This window comes from Miscanthus floridulus, chromosome 6 (assembly GCF_019320115.1).
Source record: "Miscanthus floridulus cultivar M001 chromosome 6, ASM1932011v1, whole genome shotgun sequence".
NCBI classification, from domain to species: Eukaryota; Viridiplantae; Streptophyta; class Magnoliopsida; order Poales; family Poaceae; genus Miscanthus; species Miscanthus floridulus.
Genome location: NC_089585.1, coordinates 133269163 through 133278555, shown reverse-complemented (window position 1 = coordinate 133278555; position 9393 = coordinate 133269163). Strand labels below are relative to the sequence as shown.

General features: G+C 52.8%; 2 pseudogenes; both read right to left on the bottom strand.

The window, feature by feature from the left end:
- Positions 1–557: 557 nt before the first annotated feature.
- On the bottom strand, positions 558–4327 carry LOC136459698 (protein SENSITIVITY TO RED LIGHT REDUCED 1-like; annotated as a pseudogene).
- Positions 4328–5715: 1388 nt separating this feature from the next.
- LOC136461275 (putative F-box protein At3g58910) lies at positions 5716–6563 on the bottom strand (annotated as a pseudogene).
- Between the last annotated feature and the right edge of the window lie 2830 nt (positions 6564–9393).

Below are 9393 nucleotides of genomic sequence, written 5' to 3'. Positions count from 1 at the left end.
TCATCTCTTGTTTAGTACCAGTAATATTGCTCATCTGATCATCTCTTGTTTAGTACTGCCCGTAGTGTGTCACGTTTCGGTTGGTTGCCACTTCTACTACGGTCCTGCGTTTTCCTCCGGGACAATACACAAGACCAGACAGAGCGCCAGGGATGCAGAGTCCTATCAGCTCTGACTGTCAAACTAAGTTAACAAACATCGCGCCAAGGCACGTTCGGGGGGGGGGGGGGGGGGGGGGAGAAAAACTAAGGTAACAAACAAGTTAAACTAAGGTCATTCGTTGCTGCACACAGACACAGCTATCCAGTCGGGGCTTTAGGTTTGATCAAGTTTCAGACACCAACAGCAGCTCAAGCAAAGGTAACAAAGCCAAGTTGTGACTTGTCAAGCTCACGTCTCGTAAGCATGGGCAAATGCACCTCAAGGAGCGAAAATAATGTTACAAAGAAGAAAATGGTTCGCGATCAAAATCGACAGCGCTGTACGTGACAAACTGGAATCACGTGATAGACCGACCCCAAGTCATCGCTGAAATAATCGAAAACGCAGGTGCGAAACGTTTAATTTAAACTCCGGAGTCCGGATGAGAGAATTATGGCCTTCAATTTACATTTACCCCGTAGTTCATGTACTTGAACTTACATGTCTCCTCAAAGAAATCAGCAGCAACTTCATGACAATTCTTCATCTGTGAGATTCGGATGACCATGGTCTGCAGCTTCACACATGTATTTCACAAGCGACTCAGTGTTCAGCTTCTGTTCAGCATTGAGAGGTGAGCACAAAGTGATCAGAACCTCTTCCAAGCAAGGGATTGTTGGACTCCCAGGACACCACAATTTGGAGAATTGGAGAGTAGGTTTCAGATGGCAGCACTTAGACAGCTGCTTGTTGTTCCATATATAGAAGAGCAGCACTTGGTTACAGAAAAGCATAACAAGTAGAGTGCAAATTCAACAACTAAAGTGCTTAGAAGATAAGAAGCTGAGATCAGGTCTAACAAACTAAAAACAATTGGAGATAGAAGCACATAGGCTTATAGTTTCAGATGAGGAACCTTGAATTCAACTGTATGCACAATTCAAGCAAATTAGCTATATAGCACACTGTCTAGCATACCAATCAAATTAGAAACCAATTTCAATGCAGTAATAGGAACGACCTCCCACTCACAATATTCAGGCTATTTTTCTGGCACAGGGCAGGGAACATGGCACCATGGATCTCAAGTTTGCAGATCTTGGGGTGTTTGTCCAAGAAGCAAACCAAATCAACCTCCGGGAACAGTTGCAGTGTGTCCAAGTCATAGAAGAACTCCATCTTCATCACCAGATACTTCGCCTTGCTCGCCCACACTGAACATGATTTTCCTTATTGAAAGTGCAATGTGACTTGGAGGGGCCACATAACATGGACATGGGTTATACTGAGGCAAATCCAATCAAGAACCCCATCAAGGTCAACTTTATTACATGAACGAAAATTTCTTCAATCTGAATAGTGTTTTTATTAAAGGAATTGCAGTTTTCATCAGGTCAGCTGACCCCAGTAAATAAGCTAAATTCGCCTGGTTCTACTTTTTAAAATGCTACTCCCTCTTTTTTACCTCTGTTGTTGAGCAGACCTACTGTGTACAGGGACTTTGTAGTATCTAAAATGAAATGGCCTTTTATACGGACAAACTCTGGCTTATTTCTAATTATCTTGTTTCAGCAACAAAGTTTTTGCACAAAGCCATCTCATTAGGTCCAAAAATGCATTGAACGGTGACCTATGTACTTACAACAACAACAACAACAAAGCCTTTAAGTCCCAAACAAGTTGGGGTAGGCCTTCAGGGGCAATTTTCTGTCATGCTAATTCATAGCAAGAACTATGGTCATTTCTGGAAAAAAAACACACTAATAAAAGTAATGAATTTATGTAACTTTCAACATTGGAACCTAATCAGTAATCAAGATGTTTTTTTTCACATATTTGTTTTATGCATAAGGGAAAGTTAAGCCTCTAAACAATTCAATCGAACACTCGAACAGGTTGCGTGCATCGGTGCATGAACATATGGGGGATGTGCTTACCTTGATACAGTCCCATGATTGAACTTTCTTGGATGATTCACATTTGGGAGTGTTTGCTTAGTGGTTCCGAGTTGTTGATGCTTGCTTGGTGGCTCCGACACCCATTCATCTGCAGGTCATGGCCTGTTCCATCTGGATATGGCCTGAAACCTGAGCACCAGCTATGATGGTACAAATCTCAATCCCCTTCCTCACCTCATGGAAATGGCAGTGGCATGGTGATGGGATGAGACCGCGCAGAGAGAACATGGTGTCCTCATCAGTCATTAGAGAGGGGATTTCCACTCTTAGAAGCTAGTGTCATGGTTTCAAAGGCGACTAGGCCGTGTGCTGGGTCCGTCTGGACGCCGGCGGCGCCACTGTTTCCCAAGGCGAGCTGGGTACTCAGTCAGCACTCATCCTTTAGAACTGCTATCCAGTAGCTTCATCTACCGACTGTAACCTTTTTGCCTTGGCCAGTTCTCAGATGGATAACACTGCTCAGGCTCTGCCAGGCCAGCCAAGATAATATGTTTATTCCTTTAAAAAAAAGATAATATGTTTCTGAATTGACTTACATATCCATTCATAGTGATTTTTCAAGTTACATATACGTTCATACTAATTTTTCATTTCCTTGGAGGATAAACTCAAACATTAGAAGATCAAGACACTAACTGCCAGCAGTTTGTAATGGTTTGGATGCTGACAAATAAGAAATCTTGATATCAAGTGATGAGACCCAGAGTGGTAGGGATTTCATTTGAGATTCTAACGATGCGGACGTCTTATGACCTTATATCAAATATAGACATTCTTGTTGGTGGTCCGCTGGACTTGTACAAGTGCAAAAAACTAAAGGTTTACAAAATAAAATGATCTATTGCATAGGACTCTTTCATTTTTATTTTTGTACTACACTCACATCACAGTGTGTAGTTAGCGATAATCATGTGTTCCTTGAGCACTTGAGCAGAACGAACACTTAGCATCTACCAATCAAGAAGTGGGTACTGTTAATATGTACTTTTTTTTTGATCTACAATTTGTTGAACTTGTATGGTACCTTTAGTTCACTATAATCCAACTCAATCTCTAGTGGGAATAATATAACATCAACACATTTCAAGCTCTTCAGCAAATTATTTTATCAGAGCAACAGCCAGGTACCTAGTTGACAACTTGCAATCTACACAGTGCAACAACAATGTAGCCTTTCAGTCCCAAGCAAGTTGGGATAGGCTACGGTTGCAACCCACCAAGAGCCCCCTAAAGAGGATAAATTTAGAATCTTGATCAACATTGCATTCAATCAAGCAACGCACGAATATATCCAACTACAGGATCACATCTGCTCAATGAACTTATCTCCTTCCGACAGCAATGGTGGCGGCCAAGTCGACGTCGTCGTGCAGCTCGAAGAAATGCCAGCTCGTCTCGTTGAACGCGTGGGCGAACCAATCGTCGTCATTCAGATCACCCGTGTCGCCGATCCGCTCCTCGCGCGCGAACCGCTCTGCCGCGAGGACATGCGGGGCCTTGGCGGCGGGGCCCGAGCGGTTCTCCTCGGCCTGGAGCGCGTACCGCCGGAAGCTGTTGCCGAGCACGCAGACGCGGCGCAGCTGCGCGGGGGAATCCCAGTTGGCGGCGAGGAGCGCGTCGTAGAGAGACGCCTCGCAGTGGGGCATGTAGAAGAGCGTGGGCTCCTCCGCGCGGCGGCGGCACCCGTCGTCGAGGCTCGGGACGGAGAAGCCGAGCGCCGCGGCGGCCGCGCACTCGACGGCGGAGAGGACGGGGTCGAAGAGGTCCGCGGAGGCGGCCTCCGGGAGGAGGTCGCGGCGGAGGAGGGCGGCGAGCGCGAGCTGGAGGCGCGCGGCGGGGGAGGACTCGAAGCTGCCGACGCCGAGGAGGGAGAGGCGGGAGGGGGCGAGGAGGCCGAGGCGGCGGCGGAGCGACGAGGCCTGGAGAAGGAGGCTGCGGTAGAGGCGGGAGGCGGCGACGCGGGAGATGGCGGCGTGGGCGCGCGCCACGAGGCGGGAGACGCGGGCGGGGTCGAGGGAGGAATCGTAGGGGGACCAGGGGATTGGGATCACGGGGAGCGGCGTCGGGTCGTCGGGCTGGGAGGCGGGGCGTGGGTCGTCGCCGCGGAGGCGGCCGCGGCGGCGGACTATGGTCCAGTCGCTGGCAGCAGTCGCGACGGCGACGGCGGCGGCGGCGGTGGACATGGGTTGGTTCGGGACTCGGAAACTGGATCAGGATGCTCTGCCTCTGCGTCTGGTAGGAAAAGGAGTCTTTTACTCGTATGCTATTAAAAAAGATGGTCTAATTGTCTATGTCCTTAAAATATTCGATCTATCGTCAGTGTCAAGCTCGAAAAACTTTTCTCTCTCACGTCATTCTGTCACTAACGACGTGAAATGTGGGTGGCAAAGGACTTGAATGCCCTGGAACTTTTTGTTTCTCATGTGCCACTGCCTGCTGGGCGGCAACGTTTGCTGCTTCCGATCACCGCGTGCAAGAAAGAAATTACGCAGAGACGGAGGAGGTACCTGCTTCCACCATGTTCCCGAAGAGGGTCCCTGCCAGCAGGTAGCAGCCCACGAGAAAGCACGCGAGGACCACGACTGTGACCGCTCCAATGGCTGCCAGAACGAACGACATGATGGATTGTGCCTTCCTCCCTGCGGTGCGGGCATTTCAGTTTTCAGTTGAAGATGTCAGCTACCTTATAAAATCAATCAGAGCAGGAGTTCTAGTGTCTAAATCGCAGTACGCTCGTGACATTATGTACCGAACGAGGTAGTAGTAGAGATGACTCACAGAGCGATGGCCCCTTGGGCTGAGCAAGGGCCATGGTCAGGTCGGCGAGCGTCTGCTCCAAGCCGTCGGTGTACGAGGAAGCGACGTCGCCGGCGTAGTACGCCAGGAGGCAGCCATGGCTCCATACGCCCGCGCGGCGGGTGTCGTTGGCGCAGCCCTCGCTGGCTGCCGCGACGGTGGCCCGGAGGCACGCGTGGCAGTCCGACGCGTCGGCGACGCCGCCGAAGCCGAACCCGAAGCAGAGGCCGAGGGCGTGAGCGCGGTCGCGCCCGGGGTCCGACTGGGAGCGCAGCGCGGCGGAGGGGAGCACGGTGAGCAGCGGGGCGAGGCTGGCGCGGAACGCGGTGGCGTTGCCGTGGCGGACGCCGGCGGGGCGCAGCCGATCAGCGGAGCAAAGCAGCCGCCTCCTCCTCCCTGGTCGAAGCCGCCGGTACCGGAGCAGCCCGTCAGGACGAGGAGGAGGAGGAGGAGCATGACGAATGGTACCGTTGCCGCGGGGAGCGCCATGGCTGGGTGCCTGGGCGCGAGGCGAGCTGACCCTTTTGCGCCGCCCGGTGACGGTGGTCGGTGGCTTTGGGGTTTTTCGAGCTGGCGTGGGAGGGAGGGGGAAATGGGAGAGCTCTAGCAAGACGATCGGGCAGAGCACGTACGCGGACATGTCGGCTTCGCCTCGTCTTGCACCTGGCCTAGCCCAGAGACCCAGACACGATGAGGCCCGGCCTACGCGACCGCGACGCGCGAAATGATGGGAGCTCGAAATGGGTGTGGCAAAGGCACTGCTCACGGCTCGGGCCCTAGCCTTGTTCGGGCAACTGGGATGGTGATGTTTTCGCGCCTTTTACTTTTGTCGTGGCTTTGACGGGAGGTCGGGAGGAGCGAGTGCGTGCGGTGCGAGCAAGCCGTCGCCATTTTCAGACGCACGATCTGACCTCTGCCCGTTTTCCGTTCCTGGAACTGGAATGGGGTTTTGTAGCACGGATCGGATACCATGACAGCTACTACAATCCCCTGAGTCACAATTATCACAGCTGTCTACATTGTTCTCGCCAATTCTGATAGATGCATCCACTAATGATGGCATGCTCTCAAGCACTGGAGTCTTAGACCAATTGTCATCTAGCAGCAGCGAAACCAGAGAGGGAGCATGAATACGTGTGCGGAAGCTTCCGCTGAATGCACAATTAGTGAGACTTAGGCATTTGAGGGATTCAGATGAGATCTTGTTGACAACAGTCAAATCACAGTTCTCAATCTCTAGTTGTTCCAGTGCTGGACAGTCAGATAAGATAAGGAAATTTTCCTCAAATGCTACACCAGAAAGCTCTAGCTACATTAAGTGCCTGGAGACGAGATGCATGTAATTTAGATCAAACCAATTTCCAGATGGCATTACCAACCGGAGGACTCGAGCCTGGCACCGTACAGCATGCCGAAACCAGAGGTTCACACGAACTCCTGGAGCTTCTCCATGTCGTCCTCGTATCCATTGCTAGTGATGCGCAGGCCCGTCGTGAACATCCAGAGCTCCAGCCAGCGCCGGGCGAGCACGCACGACCGCACGGCGTCTCGCGTGGGAAGGAAACCGAGGATGTGTTGAAGGACACCGTCTGGCAAGGACTCTGTGCTGTTGTCACTGCTCTCAATTGGCGCTTTCCTGCCCCTTTTCCCTCTTCTCCAAGGAGACATTCTATCGAACAGGCGGCAGGCAGTGGCACATGAGAAACAAAAGTTCTAGGGGCATTCAAGTCCTTTGCCACCCATATTTCACACCGTTAGTGACAGAATGGCGTGAGAGAGAAAAGTTTTTCGAGCTTGGACACTGACGATAGATCGAACTTTTTAGGGACATAGACGATTAGACCATCTTTTTTAATGGCATACAAGTAAAAGACTCTAGGAAAAGTGCCCGCGACTGCTGACCACCTGGCGCTTGCCAATGGTCGGCACTCGGCAGATCTGAAATAGCATTTGCATCACTCGGCCACTCTCTGAACGCCGACCGGTCGTGCCTGTGGACGACCGTGCGACACGGGCCGGCCCACACATGGTGGCGGCTAGGGTTATGACGTGGAGCTCCTGGCGTGAGAGTTTTGAGGGCGGCGGTCGTGACACGGTAGGCGAGACGAGAGAGGGGGGCGCCGGGGCGGCAAGAGACGACGGTTGGGTGGGGCTGGCGGCAAGTGTGTCGCGTTGGAGTTTCATCACCGTCTGGGATTAGGGGAGGGCGTGGTTGAGGGACGGAGGTGGGGGTGAGGACGAGGAAGACGCCGCCAGCGCACCTCCCTGTGATTACGGGTGGATGGGGTCGAGGGGTGAGGGGAGAGGAGGGCGGCACAGTGAAGCAGCGGGAACCGCTGGCCGCTTTAGGTGGAGGGTGGGGGAGGGGGCGGAGGAGGAGGGGCGCCCAGAGGGAGAAGAAGACAGGTGTCGGTGTTTCGGATCACCGGCTAGTAAATTTGTATCTGTGCGTCTGGCTCGGATAGTGTGCTCGGAGGACACAAGGATTTATACTGGTTCGGGCGGAATGTCCCTACGTCTAGTCTGCTGCTGCTCGTGTTACCGACACTAGTTTGTAGTAGGGGTTACAAATGGGCGAGAGAGGGAGAAGTTCCCAAGTCTCTGGTGAAAAGATCGAATGGAGTCGAGTCATGCTGAGCTCGTTCAGCTCTATGTTTGTTCGTCATCCCCCCTCTTTGGGCGTCCTGCTTCCCCTTTTATAGGTGAAGGGGAAGGCGCAGGTTACAGAGAGAAAGAATGAGAAAAGTGAGGGAGAAGAAGGCCTCCAGGGTCGCCGGGTCTTTCTTTTCCTTTACGCGGGTCCCGTCGACACTGTAGATGGTGATGGGGATGGCTCTATGTCAGGCTCTTGTTCACCACTGGTGCCATGCCTCGACATCATCAACTGGTAATGGCGTCCCATCCTGTCCCTGCGGACGACGTGGCGAACCGACGGTCAGCTCCCTAAGGGTCGGGCGACACAGGGCCCGTGCCCGAGGGGTTGGGCGAGACGGAGATCGACCCTTCAGGGTCGATCGAGACTGAAATACGTCCTTGATTATCTAGGCGAGTCGTCGTCCGCGGTCCTCAGATCCCTTCTTCGGGTATCACTAATACTGATACCCGACAGTAGCCCCCGAGCCTGCGGATGAGTAGGATACTCCTTCATAGGATTTTTCGGATGGAGGAACTTCGAGGGCTTTGATCTTCTGCTGCCCATGGGATGCCTTGGTGGGTTGCAATTCTCTTCTGTCATGATCGGACTCCTTGGGAACATGTAGCTGCGGGATTTGGGGGTCGAAAAAGATTTCTCTTGATTCTGATCCCTCCTTTGGACCCGATCGATCCGCCATCGTCATGCGACCACGTATTCGGTCTCCTTGCGAGTCCAACTTTCCTTGAGCCCCCACGTATAGTAGGGGGGCGGTCGAGGGGTTAGCTCGTCTTATGATCGTCCTCCCCCAAGTGTTTTTTCTGATAAAACAGAGGGGCTGAGCCGTGCCATGTTTTCCTCGATGGACGAATCATGGTGCTTGATGAGCTGTTAACAGGATAGTCCGAGTGGGACCCTGGCTTCCCATTCATGAGGGTCTGACATGGGTCAACTGGTGACCGACTCTAGATTCTTGGTGGCCAGTCCATATAGTTCTTGTGTTCGTTCGACCGGTCCTAAGGGCTCGCTGCATTTCTTTGAGGAAAAACCATGGACTGTGATCCGACCAAGACTCGAACGTGGGCCAGGATGCATATGGCGCTTGTGCGCCCAGGTGCTGGCCGCTAACGGGCCCATCCCTTTCCACCCCTCACTCTAAAGGTGCCCTAGAGCGGTTGTGAACCCATCGGTGGGCCAACCTACGAACTCCTGGGCCTAAATGGGCCATGGGAGCGTTTTCAGCTCTGTATCCCTCCTTACCTGTGGCGGTTCTTGACCCATCGAATGGGGCAAACCATCATCCGGTGCGTCCTTTGAGGATGCGGCCAGAGGTGGCATGCGCACGTTTCTCAGAGAGGCGATGTGATGTGGCACGGTGGGCGCGTAGATCTAGGCAAACGGTTGACCTCTCACTTCACTCAGCCTTATAAATAACGGCCTCCCCCTTCACGTTTCGTCACACTAAACCGCAACCTTGCCTTCTCCGCCTTTCCGCCACTGTTGTTTGGATTTGCTGCCCTTGTTAATTCGCCGTCAATGCCCTAGATCAGTAGCCTTTGGTTCTCTACCGCTACCAAAAAGTACTTGCTCCTCTATCTTCGCTTTCCATGGAGTCGTGGTACCACTCCGACATCACCCACGCATGCATGGAGGGCCTTGTCAAGCACGGTCTTCTCCATGGGAGGACCGGCGCTATGGAGTGGCTCATGCCCGGTCACAAGGATGCGCCGGCGGCGCGCGATTTCTATGTCTTGTCCTTCACGCCCTTCCACTGTTGCACCACTACTAGATTGAGCTGTAGCATCAAAACCCCAATGGGATCCAGCACATCGCGTCCTTCATCACGCTGTGTGAGGGATACCTGGG